Raw genomic sequence first — 16,569 nt, 5'->3', positions numbered from 1 at the left:
AACACAAATCACTAAATCACAGGGGGAAAAGAAAAAACAAAAGAGTATTCCCATGGCCTAGATAGGAAACAGATTAAGGACTCACTCTGTCTTAACATTACAGGAACGAGCCAAGTATGGATGGAAAATTTTCTTTCCTAATGAATGATCTTGACTTTTTCAATGCTGTGTGCAATTAATGAAACAATAACTACTAGTGTGTATAGAGTCACCGTTGTACCCATCACTGAACTAGCTCATACCTTAAAACCCTTCAAAGAAGAGCTCACACCAAGCTCTCTCCATTTCAACTGACACTCGACATGAATGAACTGTAACAACACTAAGCCTCATCGACAGAAAAAGAGTGGAAACAACCTAATACATATCAGCAAATACTTGAACTTGTAACCACCAGAATAAGTGCAGGCTTTACAATACTAGTTCTGCGACACAGATAAAAACGTGATCCTTATGTCCACTGTAAAAGCACCTTAAGAGCAGCAAACAAAGGATAAAAGAGCAACAAACAAAGCTCTGCAGTTCTTCTCCAGCACAACATACCAAGCACTTGGTATTTGTCAGGAAACTGGCTTCCTTGAGGTGACAAACGCGCTTACAATTTCTTTTTGAAGGGGTAGTTTGCAGTTACAAAAGTACATCATGCTTATCAGATGAAACCATGAAGTAATTTGCAACATAACATGTAGACTGAAGAGAACTGCAAAGGAATTTTGTTTAGAATAAAGCCTAAGTTGTCAACAAGCTCCCACATAGGCTTACTCAGCACCAGCTGCTTAACAAGGTATTTGAGAGAAGAGCTTCATTCGCTCTAAACTTCTGAACTTTCCCATTAAAAGAAAAATTTGTCTCTATGGTTCATCAAAAACCATGTGCTTAAAGATTGAATCTTTTCAGATTTATAGGCTCGTATATGTTGGTTTTTCACCTGAGTTATTTGAAGTATCACATCCAGGTCTGTATTAGTAACTACACCACCTTACATTAGTGGATTTTATTTTGCCAAGAAAAATCAATTCTTAACCTACAGCAGCCATAGATCCATATACTATCCATCATAACAACTCAACCCATTTTCTTCTTGTTGACCATTTACTGTATGACTATTTTAACCTCAGCCAAAAATAAACCACAATAGAGTTGAGAACACCCTTGGAGGCAAGGATGATCTAAAATAACCCGAATATGCAGTTTCAGAAAACAAACTGAATAATGTGAGAGGAGCAAGCACCACAATCACAGGGAATTTACCCACAAGGCTCCTTTTCTTTCCAGTTAACATAAAAAAGGGGAGACAAGGAACAAGAATAATAAGGATAAGCACAGGACAAAGATAACTGCATGGCAGCTGAAGCAAACTACCAAAGCCCTATTGAACGTGTAGAAAGATGTCTGACCACTTAAAAATTTTCTCTCCTGCAGCTTCTGACATGGAGCAGAAGAAACTTCCTTCAATTTTTCATTTCAAAGCACTTTTAAAACATCACAGGGATCGTTTACACAGCAGCAGTCCAGCAGCACAATGCTCCAGCTAAGTTTCAAACACAGTTGCCAAAAAACAGGATCTGCAAGGAACACTAACTGTGCATTTAAAAATTTGATCACAGGTTTGATAGTCTGCTACATGTTTAATCAGTTTAACCCACAGGAACCCACTGCATAACCAGTTGTACAGGCTTTTGTATATACTTTTTTTTTTTTAATTTAGATATTTCCAGATATGTTACTGCTGCATTTTAGAAGCTAAATATGAAGAGCTCCAAAATGTATGAATCTGCATTATAAATGAGGGTAAGGCTACGTTGACACAATTTAATTTTGTTTACAGAACTCTAAGAAAAGGAAAAAAGGCATACTAGTATTCCCCTTCCTCCTGACTAATTAGTGATAAATTTTTTAAATGGGCATAATCCAAATTCTCCTCACAATATAAAACAGCATGGGAATTTTACAGCTTTAATGTAGTTCTCTTCAGAAAGAATTTCATTATGGCCCCCTTTCATGACTTCCAAAAAGGTTGTATGCCAACTAGAAACCAAAGTAGTTACTGTTCATTGAAACCTGCGGTGAAAACCCACAGGTCTGACAGAACAACTGCTTTGTTCCTTATTTCATTTAGTTAATCCCTGCTTTGTCTGGCATCTCAAATAGAGCTGGAACTGTGGCTTCATCTTTTGTAGTCCTTTTACCCAACTCAGACATATTCTTGGTCAAGACATTCCTCTACATTATTTTGTAAACCTGGTATTTCAAGTGATGTTTACAATGTGATTTAACCCAAAGTAGAATTTGAACAAGTTCTATGACCAATAATATGGATTACTTACTTATCATCTTATTTTTGAGGGAATTTGCTACCAAATTCAAAAGTCAAGTATAAAGCTAACATGCTCTGTTCACTCATAGATTCTCTAAACATGTATTTCTTAAACAAAAAGAAACCACCCATTTTTCAGTATGCTATATAATAAGGACTGTGATTTGAAGGAAATTATAAGTTTTTGCTTGTGTAACAGAGCATAACAGGTCTAACTTCTGTGATTTGTAATAAGCAACAACCCAGGTTTCTGGCATCAGACCTTACACCTCGAGGTGAGGAATCTGACACAGTTAAAGTGTTCATGTTTAGGGGATTCCTTTAGTCACAAACACATTGATGTTGACAAATGCCAGTAATGGCTGCAGATCACAACAGTTTAAGATTAGACTGAAGACAGATTTCCATCATTTGCTCATGGCATGAGGTCGTACCAACATTTTCTAGGGGGAAAAAAATGTATTCTCTCTTGGATGCCACTTTCTGCATTTCTGTCTTTTACCTATTTGCCTGTTGGGTTTCTTTTTTAACTGGAAATGCTAGTTCTTGCACCCACGTGCTTCTTTATATTCACATTATAACATTCATTATCAAGGAATTTCTCAAACAAGTTTCAGTTCCACAAACAGGAGACCACTGTTTAAGTCATACTATAAATGCAATTCGCCAATACACTCACAAGTACGTAATGACATTGTACTCCAAAGAAAAAAATTGCTGATTAATTTATTACAATTCAATGTTCAAACCTTTTTTCTCAAGCCACAAGCATTTAAGAATGCAATTCAAGTTAATTTGAAACATTACAAGGAGAGAAAAAACAGAAATCAGTAACGCTGGAAAAATTTTGATAGGCAAGGAACTGGAAAGAGAAAATGCATATCCTTCTTCTATGATCACTAACTAGGTTTCCAAAACATTCACAACAAAACCAGGCTACCTTATTATTTGCAGTAAACAGGGAACAATATGTGCTTTCCTCACACACAGATCACATCCTTGTTCACTACCTTTCTGCAGAGTAATAGCAACAGCCTAACAAAGAGCAGGCGGCAAAGAGAACAATGCAATTACACTACACAAAAGCAGGTATAAATAGTTCCTTCTCTGTGTTTCTTCTAAGGCAAAACTTGAAACAGCACGGTTGGCTCTTACATAAGACCTAAAAAATCAGGAGGTCGCAAAGAGTCTCTCTAAAGAAATCCTTGAGGCACGCAAATTCAAAAGAAACCCCTTGCAGAGCAGAATGTTTCCTTCAACTTGAGAGGAAGCAAAGCAGTGAATAACCTCTCAGCTGTGGATTATTCTGAAGAAAAGCTGAGTCAAGCAAACCATCCCCTTAAAGCATACAGGAAACACAATAATCAGAAATGGCACAATCAAGATCTCCACGACAGAAATGACAACACTACTGAAATACCTTACAGCAAAAGCCCTGCAGTGGCAAGGAGATGGATTCAAGGCATTAGCTGCTAGCATCTGGTCTTTCCAAGAACATTTAACTCTTCCTGCAAGGGAATTCCTCTAGCAAATGCCAAAAACACCACGGTAATGACCAGATTTAGACTTCTTATTACAGCACAGTGTTGGCTTCCAGGAGGAAAAGCCGTCTTTCTCCTTTATCCCTTTGCCTTTTCTTTGGCTTATGAACAATGGAAACCAGAGTCCCAGTCTCTCTGCACCTGAGAACCTATTTCTAGAATGGCGGTTGTAAATGAGGAGAGCCTGACTGTTAGAACAGCATTTCTACAACCCAAATCCACTCTAGAGGGAGTCTGGCCAGGATGAAGTCAATATGTTCTTAAATTGGTTTAATAAGCTTACTTTTATTTTTGGAAATAGTTACCAGCAAACAAAATACAGCAAGAAAATGTTTACTTCATAAAGCCTCCAAGAAATCAATGTTTTCGATTTTGAACTTAATGCTGTTAGAGCCACAAGGTCCATTACCCAAAACAAGAGTTTCAGAGCACCTCTTCTTGGTATTATTTGAGGAAAACAATGTTCTCCAGTTCCAGTAAGGCAAACATATCCAAGCCTTATTTCTCACTACCCAACATTTGGAATTAATCAATTCCACCGTACATTACTGCGGTTTCAAACACCGAATTTGCTGGCCACCTTCTATTACAAAGTGTTGTACGTGTAATGAACATTAAAGTAACAGAACTCAGGAGAGTTTCACCAGGGATCTGTCACTAATCTCAGGCAGCTCATTCTTCCTGTTCCCCTGCGCTCCTCAGGCTGGCATTAAACACCAGGCACCCCTAGACAACCCAGCCCATGCAATATTCAAACCTCTTTGACAGCGCTGCTCTTCCTCTCATCACTGACAATGCAGGAAGACCAAGGTAGGTGGCACAAATGTGAAATTTAAACAGATCTTGGAAATAAGCGTTTTCATTTTAAATGTTGTTAAACTACATAAAGAAGCAAACGTGTATTTTCAGTAGATGTGCTGCTTCACTTCTCCCTGTTTAATTTTGGCTTAGCTGAGGAATCAGAGGAGCTGTTGGAAAATATGAATCTAAATGTTCTGTTGGTTCATTAAACTCTTTTTTTTTTAACCAAGAATAGCATCACTTCCGAAACCTAAAAGACCAGGTTATCCCCAAATTTACTTTAAGCAAAAAAATGTTTAAACTCAAATTCTACTGACGTGCTTTAACAGCTGCAGATGAAGATGCTGCCTGTGCCTAAATCTGTAAACAGATAGTGGGGGAGCACATCTTAAATTCATATGGGCAAACACAACTGGCTGGGACAGTCAGTCAGGTTACAATCTGACTCTGTGGAATGCAGTGTTTGTGCCCAACATACAGCAGCCACACAATGTGTAAAGAGAGATGTCGTAAGTAACAATAACTGAGATGTTTTCATTCTTACCATTTCCTAAATTCCTCTTAAAACAGTGCTCAACTCAGCAAGAAATCTATTTCTGGATGTCACCCTCAAACATGCTAGCTGGGAATGTGTTCTAAATTAGGATAAAAAGATGGTAGATTAGAAAGTATTAGAACTAGATTACCTAGGGTCAACAGTTCTCAGAGAGTTCCTCACAGAGCAGTATGATCTCCATCACACAAAAACCCTTCAAACTTCACACAGACTCCAGCAAAGAGGAGATCAGAACTAATCTACAGGGCTGCACTCTAACTGTGACAGGTTCTCTCACAGTCTGGCAGCGGAAATACAGCTGAACAAGGAAAAGAGCCGTGGGTCTTCCTTCCATTACTGCAAACGTACTTACTGCTTGTTTTTCAGTGAGCAGGCTTACATTATTCATCATTTATCCCACCTACAGACATTACCTCATATTAAAAACACAATACAGGAGGGACACCTAATACTCCAAAGAATAAAATCTATTTTCCATCGCTTATCAATAGACATATGAACTTGAGGTTTCACATTTCCTTCACCCTACTTCCAAACATACTAAAGTGAAGAGAGGATTTCCCCTTCCCTGTGGCTCTCCCAACACAGGACTGCTTGATTTGAAAAATCCAAATTATTTGCTTTACAGGAGCAGATATCTGAGCTCACCTTGCAAGTGGCACCAATACAGAAATATACCTCGCAATTGAAACCTTTTAATTGCTGAAGACACTAGCATGAAAGAAATTCTACTGAAAATGAGACTGCCAGTTTTCAAACAAGGCATATTTCAAGGCTTTTTTTCCTCTGTCTGTGTGTGCAACAGCAGCAGCTAACTCAGTGTGGGGTTTTTTTTTGCACAAAGGAGAAAATCTAACAGACAAAATTTCCAGCACTTAGGAATGAGCAGGATCTGAGACACTCCTCTGACTATCCAGAAAAATTATAAGTATTTTGAATCCCCGTGAAAGGGTTAGCACGTCACTGCGCTGAAATGCTCACAAAGAAGCAGTTTAAGTTGTCAAACAGCACAATAGCACAGAAAGGAATGAACATTCTTGCCGAGGTAGATAATGGTATCTGCAGGAAGATTATGCTGCTGAGTGTAGTGAAAACAACTCGATCGAGCATCAGTTTCTGTACTGCTGGATCTCCAGCTGATACCACCGCAGATCTGCAAGGACAGCTCAATGAATATTTCAAGAGGAAAAGGCAGAGTTGACTTGAGGTCCATCTAAGCCGCTCTGTTATTTCCACTGCGAAAGACAAGTAATTTCCAAGTGCTGAAAGTTTCAGGGTATCACTTTGGGTAATTAAGGTGTTAAAAAGCTCCTGTTAGCTTGGTAAGCTACTGGTGGGATTTTTAAGCAGAAATGTAGAGATCACACAGAGCCTTCATCACCAGCAGTGTGTAACACAAATATGATTCACTGTGTGAACTCCAAATTTCATAGTCTGTTAAATCCTTTACTAAACAAAACTGCAAACTGAGCAAAAACAAAGTACATTTTAAAAAAAACCCAAAAAACTGAGGCTGAGATCCTTCAACTGCTTACTTATAAACAAATTAAGGAAGTAAAAACAAGAGGCCATACTTTCACATGACCTTAAAAGGTCAATGTGTACTTTATGCAACTATCACGCAGAATGAAAACACCAGAGCTACATTAGCTTTTCTACATATTTTTAAGCCACATTCTCACACTCACGCTATTTATTTTCACTGACATGAGTGTTTAAAACAAACAGAACAAGCTCTCAGCAGTCACAGGTACTCCAATTCTTCCCCAGGCTCTCACAATTAATGTTACCCTCCTCCAGGTACAGCTCCAACTTCAGGAGAAACTGCTACCTGTGTGTTGCATGAGCAAATCTCTGCCCGTGCTGACAATACAACAGCACGTTTTTATTTTTAAAGTAGGCTAATTGCCTTTCCAAGCCTAGTTCATATGTCCAGAGAATAAAACAAGGAGGAAATACTTTTAATTTTGTTCAACCTCCAAGGACCAATCCAGCTAAAAAGCAGCATCCATCAAACTCACTTTACAATGGATGCAACAGCTGAAATGTGCGTTCTAATGAACCATGTTGGGCTCTAAACCATGCATGGAAACAAAAGTTGTAAAACCGACACAGCACAGCTCCTGTCAACAATGTTTCCCTACTCACTCCAGTCATTTATGAACAGATGTTTGCTAAAGGAGCATTAAGCTGCTGAAGGCTTCCATTTCTGTGCTGAAGCTGGAAGGAAGGGGCTGTCACCATTAAAAGGCCAGTTTACCGACACTTTGAAGAAATCCCAAGGTTTAATCGTTGTTTTTAAGGCACTCTCTTCTCAGATTCTATTTTGCTTCATCAAGCAGACACTTTTCATGGCAGACTGAAGAGTCAGCACCTAATAAAGCATCTGAGCAATTTCGCCCCATTTTAGAATTACATTACCTCTTCTACAAAAAAAAAAACCCCAACCAAATCGTACTCAAACCATCGTAACTCTGTTCAGCCTCTCACGTCCGGACGCATCTAGCAACCGACACACTTTACGCCCCTCGGAAGAGAAAGCTCGTCAGGAAAAGCCAAACACACAGGACAGCTTAACTTCTTGCACTTAAGCCCCTCTGCCAGCCGCTGAAAACCCCAGGAAAACGCGGGCCCCGCCGCAGGACGAAGCCGAACCCCCTCGCTCCGGGACGAGCCCGGGGAGCCGCGGGGCTTCACCCCCGCCCCGCCCGGCCGAGCCCGGCCCCGCCGCCCTCCCCGCGGGCCAACGGGAAGGACGGCGCTGCCCCCACAGGCCCCGGCGGCCGCCGCCTCCCCGGGGGCATCGCCGAGGGGTCCCCGGCGCCCTTCCTCGGCCAGGCCCGGCGAGAACGAGCCGCCCGCCGCCGTCTCTTACCTGCGGGCTGCGCGGGGGGCGGCGGGGCCCGGGCGGGCATGGCGGCGGGGCGGGGAGGAGGGGGGGGGGGGAAGGGAAGGAGGGAAAGAAGGGGAGAGGGGCCGCGGCCGGTTATCTGCGGCCTCCCGCGGCAACCGCCATGGAGGGGAGCCCCCGTGGGCGACAGGAACCGCGTCGCTGCGGCCCGGCCCCCTCCGGCCGCCGCCTCCCGCCCGCCGCCACCGCCCACCGCGCTCCCGGCACGCACCGCGCCGCCGCCCGCGTCACGTCCGGCCCCGCCGTGAGGGAGCGGCGGGGTGCCGCCGTGTGTCCCGCTGAACGCGGAATCCTGCAGCGGCTTGGGCTTGGAAAGGCCGCTAAGCGTCAGCTAGTCCCGAGCCTAAGCAAGCGTGTGTTGAAATCGCAAAGAATGGCGTTTAAAAGAGCGGCGTTTTAAGCGGCGCGCAAAGCGCGCTCTGCTCGTCCTGTGGCTAACGGGGCTCCGGACAGCGGTCACAGCGGCGCGGTGGCAAATTGCGCTAATGAAGTGGCGAGCGGAGCGTAACGTTAGAGCTTCGTTGCAGAATTAGGTTGGGAAAGACCTCTGAGGTCAGCGAGCCCAGGCCGTGACCCACAGCGCTGTGTCAGCCGCGCCGTGGCACCGAGCGCCGCATCCAGTCCTTCCTTAAACGCCTCCGGGGACGGTGACTCCACCACCTCCCCGGGCGGCCCATTCCCATGCTCGATCTCTTCTCCTGTGAAGAAACTTCTCCCAGTGTCCAGCCTAAACCTTCTCCCCCTCAGGATTACGGCCTTTGTCCTGTCCTTGGTTGCCTGGGTGAAGAGGCCGACCCCACCTGGCTACAGCCTCCTGTCAGGGAGATGTAGAGAGCAGTAAGATCACCCCAGAGACTTTGTTCCTCCAGAGATACATGCACACCATGCTTAAACACGCAGCAGTTTGGCCGAGAAGGGCGTAAAACAAAAAAACAAGGCCATTCATAGAACTCTTCACGTTTCAGATAGGTTCGTGGAGTAAAAATAACCTTAAATGCGTTTCAGGATAATTGCAATTAATCTGCTAATTGAATCAGCAATAGAAGGCTTTTTTGAAGCACGGGAGGATTTATATTGTTAATGCAATGTTTCTGTGACGTTCTGAATCCTGTTACAATAGCTGAGGATAATCATGGATGACTATTAATGAGTCTGTGTGACTATTAATGAGGATCTATTACTTCGCCTCCTGGTGGCTGTTCTCTTTTTCCAGCTCAGTGTCAGAAACGCAGAGGGAAGCTTGTGCTGACCCGGCAGGACAGAAGGAGAAGCCTGAGGGAACAGGAAATAGGGTAATTTAGCGCTCAGTGCTCTTTGACCTCCCCCCCAGTGTACAACAATGTGATTTACAAATCCTGAGGGTGAAACACTTTGCTATAAAGCAACAGAGAAACGAGATCTTTCCCCCCATATCTGGCAGTAGCCATTAATTTCCAGGGACCCGAAGTATCCCTTACTGTGTTCTGCTACTTCCTGAAGAATCATTTTCCAGCTGTGTTCAGTTGGTGGCCGTTGGCTATGACTGTTTATCGTCCTGTTGTAAATAATACAACTGGAGAAGGTAGAATAATAATTACCTTCTCTTTTACATCTGCTTTATCAAACATTTGAATGATACATGAAGTAAATGTGCTACCTGTAAACGCCCCAGTGCTGTCCGAAAAAAATCGTATTTTTTACCCAGTGCAACCAGCCGAGTGGCACAAGCCTGGGTGCTCTGTGGTATTCCACAAACCAAGCACACCAACTCTCAAAACTTTTTACTATTTATGCATTTTAGCAAACAAAGGAATTAGTGTTCACTGGCTACAAGTTACACAGTTCTCTTACTAATTAGTATTCTCTCCTCTATTGTTTAATAACTCTCTCGCTTCTCATGCTAATTAGTCTGCATGCTCAGGCTTTCTCTTGGTCTGACGTGGGTTCTCAGCTGGTGGCTGTGATCTGTCCCTGCTGGAATTACCTTTTACCCAGGCAGAGCTGATTCAGAGCAGTCGCTGAGTTGTCTTTATTAGTTCCTTCCTTATCTTGGGACTTCTGCTAAGTGTCCTTGGGGCCCACAAATTCTGCATTCTTTGTGTCCACCATCAGGGGTACATCCTTCCTCCCGAGCCTAGTTAACCTCCCCCTGGGTCTGAGATCGTTGAAGCATGTCCAGCCCTAAACCTTAACGAGGCACTTCTACCCACAGGTAATTTGTTTTTCTAACACTTGTATGTCACTTAGAGCTTGTTAGCTGATCTCTGTTTAATGGATTAAATCTCCCTTCTTGTTGATCGAGCTTGAAAGTATTTGACGAGCAAACATTAAAGAACATCCTTTCTTAAGAAAATTTTACATGTTACACGTTTTGCAACACTGGAGCCCTAAAGAGAAACAAAGTAGTAAAACCCTTCTTGTGCAAAAGCCCAGAGTCACAGCACGAGCATGCGCCTCAGAAAAAGAACCAAAAAGAAAAAGGATGTCAGTAACCAGCTTCTAGATTAGAAGGAAATTTGTTAAGTAAAATATCCGGATGATTTGAAGAAGTGACTCACATCCTAAGCTAGAAAGAAAGGCAGAAAATTCCTGCAAATAGTCCCCGCCACTCTGACGTGGTACAATATTTCCTTCTCTTTCTCGGTGGCGTTCAGAAGTTCCCAGGACCAGAAGCATTAATCAGAGTGCAGTTTTGAGTCCGTAAAATCCACTTTACTTGAATGCAAGACCAGATGAGAGGTAAGCAAGTCACATAAAGGAATGAAGGCAACATTCACTTGGGCATAGTGTGAATGATTGACAAGATGTGTGGGATTTCTTCAGTCGTCCCTGCATGAGCTTTGCGGGCTGAAGGAGATTACATTTGCTTGTGAAGGCAGACTGACTCTTTATAAGAGCATTAGCCATATCAGGTATTAGCTCTGTGAAACGGAATTCATGGGCTACAACAGTAATTTCGAGCTTATATTTTTAACACATGAAAGTTTCCTTTACAGAATTGTGTGGTGTTCTAACCATTTTCAAATAAACAGGGAGGCGTTTTTAAAGCTTATACTTTCGAGCCATTTGTTTTCTTAAAGCACGGTGAAAAAAACTATAATTTTGATCTATACATCTCAACGTGAAGCCCCTCTGCACCGAGCAATAGAGGTTTTAAGTCCAGCTGGTCTGGCCTTGGTAGCTCCGAGGCTGAGCCTTGACTTGTCGACTGCAGCAAAGTGGCTTTATCAGTCACTGCTACCGAGTCCTGAACTGTCAGGAGAGGGCGCAGCCTTCCCAGAAGTCTCAGATGGAAAAAGGTACTGTGGTGCCCCAGGATGATTCAGAAAGGTTCTCCCAAAACCCTGCGTGGTCTGGAGGCTCAGACTCTCCTCCTGGTTTGGGAATTAAGGACTGCAGAAAGAATCTGCTCTGGTCAACATCCATGTCTTTCGTAAAACTTATTCATAATTCTCAAAAAAAAATTGAGTATGTAGTAATTTATAGAGAAGAACTTTATGTTTTACTTCTCATTTTGAAGACAACATGGCTCTTGAATGTAAATTTTGGTTTATATAAGCTGTACCTTCTAATGTGTAGTGTGAGGCAGAAAATCTTCTGAAAGATGTCATACTGCTGGTAGTAGAGAGTGCAGTTCTTTTTCTTTTTAATTTCAAAAATACATACAGTGCAACATGGCTCCTGGCAGTGCAAGCTTTTTTGGCTTCCCCACTGGGTGAGGAAGAAACTTGCTATAACCAAAGGCTAGATATGTCTCCAAAATTCAGGCAGTGTTCTTCCCTCTCTGCTATGCCTGGCAATGCTGCTGATCAGAAACTAGAGAGGAAATTATCCTTGGTTTTCCTTTCTTTCTCTCCCTCTCTCTTTTTTTAAATTCACAATCAAATCAGACATTTAAAGATTTTATATTATCCATAGAAGAATGAATTTTAGATGGTCTTTTTTAACCCACCAAATAGTTTAATTTCATTAATGCCAGATGCTTGCATTTGTGCTATTGGCTCCATCCTTGGCCAGGTGCTCTTCAACATCTTTTTTAACACCTTGGGTGCAGGACTCAAAGGAATACCAAGTTTGCTGGTGTCACTAAACTGGGATGAGCAGTTGACACCCTTGAGGCCAGAGAGGCCCTGCAGAGAGACCTTGATGAATTAGAGATCACCAACCACAGGGATTTTAGTAAGGGCAGGTGCCAGATTCTGCACCTGGGATGGGGCAACCCTGGATGTACAGACTGGGGAATGAGAGGCTGGAGAGCAGTGCCATGGAAAGGGACCTGGGGATCCTGGTTGATGGCAAGTTGGACATGAGCCAGCAGTGCCCTGGCAGCCAGGAGGGACATCCCTGTCCTGGGGGGCATCAGGGACAGCTGGGCAAGGGAGGGGATTGTCCTGCTCTGCTCTGCACTGCTCTGCACTGGGGCAGCCTCACCGAGTGCTGGGGGCAGTTCTGGGTGCCACGATGTAAAAATGATATGACACACTGTTACAGAGTGTCCAAAGGAGGCCACAAGGAAGGTGAAATGTCTGGAGGGGAAGCCAAATTAGGAGTGGCTGAGTGAACTTGGTCTGTTCAGCCTGGAGAAGAGGAGACTGAGGAGAAACCTCACTGGGATCTTCAACATCCTCATTGGGGGCAGCAGAGGGGCAGCACAAATCTCTGCTGGTGACCAGTGATGAGTGGAAGAAACAGCCTGAAGCTGAATTGGGGGAGGTTTAGATGGGATCTTAGAAGGTTCTTCATCCAGAGGATGGTTGGGCACTGGAACAGCTCCCCAAGAAAGTGGTCAGAGCACCAAGCCTGGCAGAGTTCAAGGAAGATTTGAACAAGGCTCTCAGGCACATGGTGTGATTGTTGGGGTGTCATGTCCAGGGCCAGGTGCTGGAGCACAATGATCCTGACGTGTCCCTTCCAACTCAGCATATTCTATGATTCTAATGTTCTGTGAAATCATTGCAATTCATCTTTCGTCTTCACAGAGTGTTTTGACTTTTTCTCGTTCTGACATGAAACTGAATTGGCGCATTTCTCTGGGATGTTTTAAATTCAGTAAAACTGCATTTATCTTAGACCCTCATAGCTGAAATAACCCCTACAACTGCATTATCAAGCAGAAAGGTCTTTTCTGACTGAATTCACCAATACGCATCAAAAGCTTCATATGAAAGTTTTGTGTGGCTGTGGTTTCATAAGGTGGGCATTATGAAAACCATCTGAATGAATAATACGTGCTTTCTGCTGGCTTCTAAACAAGCATCAGTCAATAAAAGAAAAATTCTGTTAGCTGAGTTAAACAAAGCTGCAGCTGAGCAGAGAATGAACTGTTGCTAGAGCAGCCTGGGTTTTTTTTTTTGTTTTGGTGATGGGGTTTGATTTTTGATGGGTTTTTTGGGGTTTTTTTTGTTTGTTTGGTTGGTTTTTGGTTTGGGGGTTTTCTGTGTGTGTGTGTGTTTTGTTTGGGATTGGCTCTTTGGTTTGGTTATATGTTTCTTTTAAAGAGGTCGTTTCTGAGTCTTGGCCACGTTTGCAGCTGATTTGGAGCATCTGATGAAGATGAAGACTCACATTCTTGCCTTATGAGGGCTGCCCAGTGGATTAACCAGATCTCAAATGTCTAAAGAGCCCTGTTTTACCTGCTGTGGCCTAGACCACATCCTCCAAGTGGCACAAGTTAATGACTTCAGTGTGCCAAGGCTACGTGTGCACCTGGCCTCAACATTTTTGCATACATAACTCATCAGTAAGGTGTGCTAGGTGTATTTTAGTGTGTGCACATATTAATGGTGACAAGGCTTGTCAGCAGAGTCCATAACCAAACCAAGGTCTGACAATACTTCCTTCTCCTACAAGATGGTATTGAGTCAGCAGGAAAGCAAGATTTCTCGTGCCTACAGCAGCAAAGCTTTCCAGTGCAACTAATTGTTTTGGTTTGGTCCTTGCTGATTTTTGTTTTGGTTTTTATTAGTACAGGCTCTAAATGCAGAAAGCCCATAAGAAAAGAAATCTAAATTATTCATTTCAAGACAGTCCCTTGCCTTTAAGAGGCACGGCTCGCAAGCTTTTTACGTTTAAGATGAAAAGAGCTTAAAAAAGTGGTTAATTATTCTGTTTTAATGGTCTCATTTATTTATTGGGCAAAGGTGAGCTGATTTCCAAAGTCATCCTCCTCCCTGGTGCGTCACTGCGAGGCAAGAGTCAAGCGCCTCCAACACCCTTGAGGATCAGCTGATAGGAAATTCCAAGGTACAAACTATGCACTCTGTGTGTGTAATAGGCACTGTGACAGCAGTCTCTTGCATACCAGCCTGTGCAGGGTAGTAGTATACATTCCTGTATTCTCCATTAACATCTATTTCAAGGCATTTTCGTTTCCAAAGTATTTTAGGGTTTGGGGACATTTTGTTTGGTTGGGTTTTTTGGAGGTTTAGGATGGCTGAAACTTGCCTCTGCCGCTGTTTGTTTTGGTTTGTTTGTTTTTTACACATGTTTAAGAAGACCTGCAATATCCTGTTTTAATCACTCAAGTTCATTTCAGTTCTGTATGTCAACACAGTCACTGAAATTCACGTGTCAATTTCAGATGTTTTGATTAAGTTTTCCTAATAAGCTGATGTTGTGTGACTGGCAGAGATACTTATCAACAGAAATAATCTCTTAAAATAAAAATAATCAATGACCTCTGCAAAGGTCATGTTCTTTCATTTCCACAGTGAATGACAAAGTGTTCATTAAACACAAGTGATAGTAGCATTCAATTCCAGGTTTTAAAATGGAAATGGCAGAGGTTTTTCTAGGTTAATGCAACTTATGCCTCAAATGCAACTGCTATGTAAGGAAAGTGCTTTTTTTATGGGTATTTGTCAAAATCCTTCTCGATGTCTTTCAGACACATATCTATTGCCTTGTTTATTTGTCAAAAACCTCCTCATTGTCTTTCAGACTCATATCTGATGCCTTGTTTCAGAGCCATACATTCCAATTTTATCCTCTCTCATATTTTTCTGTAATAGCTTTGCTTTCTTGATCTACATTCATTGAGATGCAAAGCATCTGGGATGTAGGCACATAGGAAGGCTAGATCTCAGGAAAAAAAAAAAGCATTGCTTCCTTGAAAGCACTTGCACAAGAAATGTGTGAGAATTGCCGTACCTGACCCTAAACTACCTGACGAGTTTTTTGTCATAAACAACTAGACAGAATCGGGAGAGGAAATTCCAAAATGTGTTTGAATGCCAACAGAATGTCAGCCCCTGCTGCCAGAGTCCTGCATGCAACAACCTTTGGCTGCGCCAGCAGTCGGGATGAGACCCTCAGATGGAGGAATCTGTTGGTCTCTGTCATCCCATTGTTGTCTCACAGGCAGAAAGAAGAGAGGGTGAATGCCTGACATTTGTACCAAGAGCAGGCTGAGTGGAGGGTGGAGAACAGAGGGGGAAACAGCAGGATGGCAAAGACAAGCACAGACTGTGGGGCAGATGAGGAGATGAAAAGTCCAACCTCCACCCCTTCTATATCCAGGATCAGTCAGAGATCTCTGGAGAGCAGCTGAACCAGCTCTGTTCCCATGAAGAGAGCTAGGAAAGATGAGATTAGGTAAATCCAAGTACCTGAGCAATCTGTTTAAGCTCATCAGGCCCCTCTTTCTAAATCATGGCTAGCTGGGTTTCAGCAGTGGGAAAAGGTTGCCATCTCTGAGGCAGCTTCTTGGTTCTGGGAAGCAAATATGATCCCATCACACTTACATGGAGCAGTCACTGATGTGGTCTGCAGGAGCCCTTGCCAGGATGTGTCTCCTCACCATTCTCTTCATCTCTGCACCAAACATGCAGTGTAAGGGCAGCCTGAAGCATTTTGAGGGAGCAGTGAGCTGCAGTCACCCTATCTCTAAAGTTACTGAACTCAGTGGATGTGCATTAGCAGTGAGTTTGGCTCACAGTTTTCAGTTTTTAATTACTGAGCTGAAAAAAAGGGTGTAATACATATTAAAAAAAAATTCAATTTATAGAGCCTAGTGTTTCTTGCAAGGAGCCTCGATTCCCAGCACAAGCTTATCATCAAGCCAAAGTTCTGAAGGAGAATCTTTTGTCTCAATTTCCCTGCATTTATCAAGTTGTTTATAATGTAAGCCAGAGGGTCTTTTCTGCCTGTTTGGTCAGATGTAGGTCAGCAGTTCAGCGGGTTTAAATGAATGGCTGATGGCAACCTCCTATTGGCTTGCATGGAGATGGCATTGGGCCAATTGCCCAGTTGTGGAATGTTGAAGGAGCAGGGGAGATTTCCAAATTTGGCCACAATCCATGTTTTATCCATATTTATCCATATTTTGCTGCAAATTGCCTTGTCTTCTTTGGCAAGACATCTCATGGGCAGAGAACATATCCTTAGCAACTCACTGTTCTTGTACTGGCTGTATACCACTGTTTGATACTGGGTGGAGTTTCCAGCAAGTTCTCCTCTGTGTAGC

At 42.9% G+C, this 16,569-nt stretch overlaps 1 protein-coding gene across 4 annotated transcripts in view; it reads right to left on the bottom strand.

Annotated features, from left to right (window-relative positions):
* AFTPH (aftiphilin) overlaps positions 1 to 8,454 on the bottom strand; it is a 40,417-nt gene extending 31,963 nt beyond the window's left edge. The window contains exon 1 of one of the 4 annotated variants that reach the window (XM_040058599.2): positions 8,338 to 8,454. The gene's annotated coding sequence lies outside the window, so the exon portion shown is untranslated. Of the gene's footprint in view, positions 1 to 8,090; positions 8,264 to 8,337 lie in introns of those variants that run through there. The other 3 variants (XM_040058600.2, XM_040058598.2, XM_058419803.1) reach the window with 3 other exon arrangements.
* Between the last annotated feature and the right edge of the window lie 8,115 nt (positions 8,455 to 16,569).

Source organism: Hirundo rustica, chromosome 3, assembly GCF_015227805.2.
Source record: "Hirundo rustica isolate bHirRus1 chromosome 3, bHirRus1.pri.v3, whole genome shotgun sequence".
NCBI lineage: Eukaryota > Metazoa > Chordata > Aves > Passeriformes > Hirundinidae > Hirundo > Hirundo rustica.
Note: the sequence above shows the minus strand (reverse complement) of the source record. Positions and strands in the feature narration are given on the sequence as shown.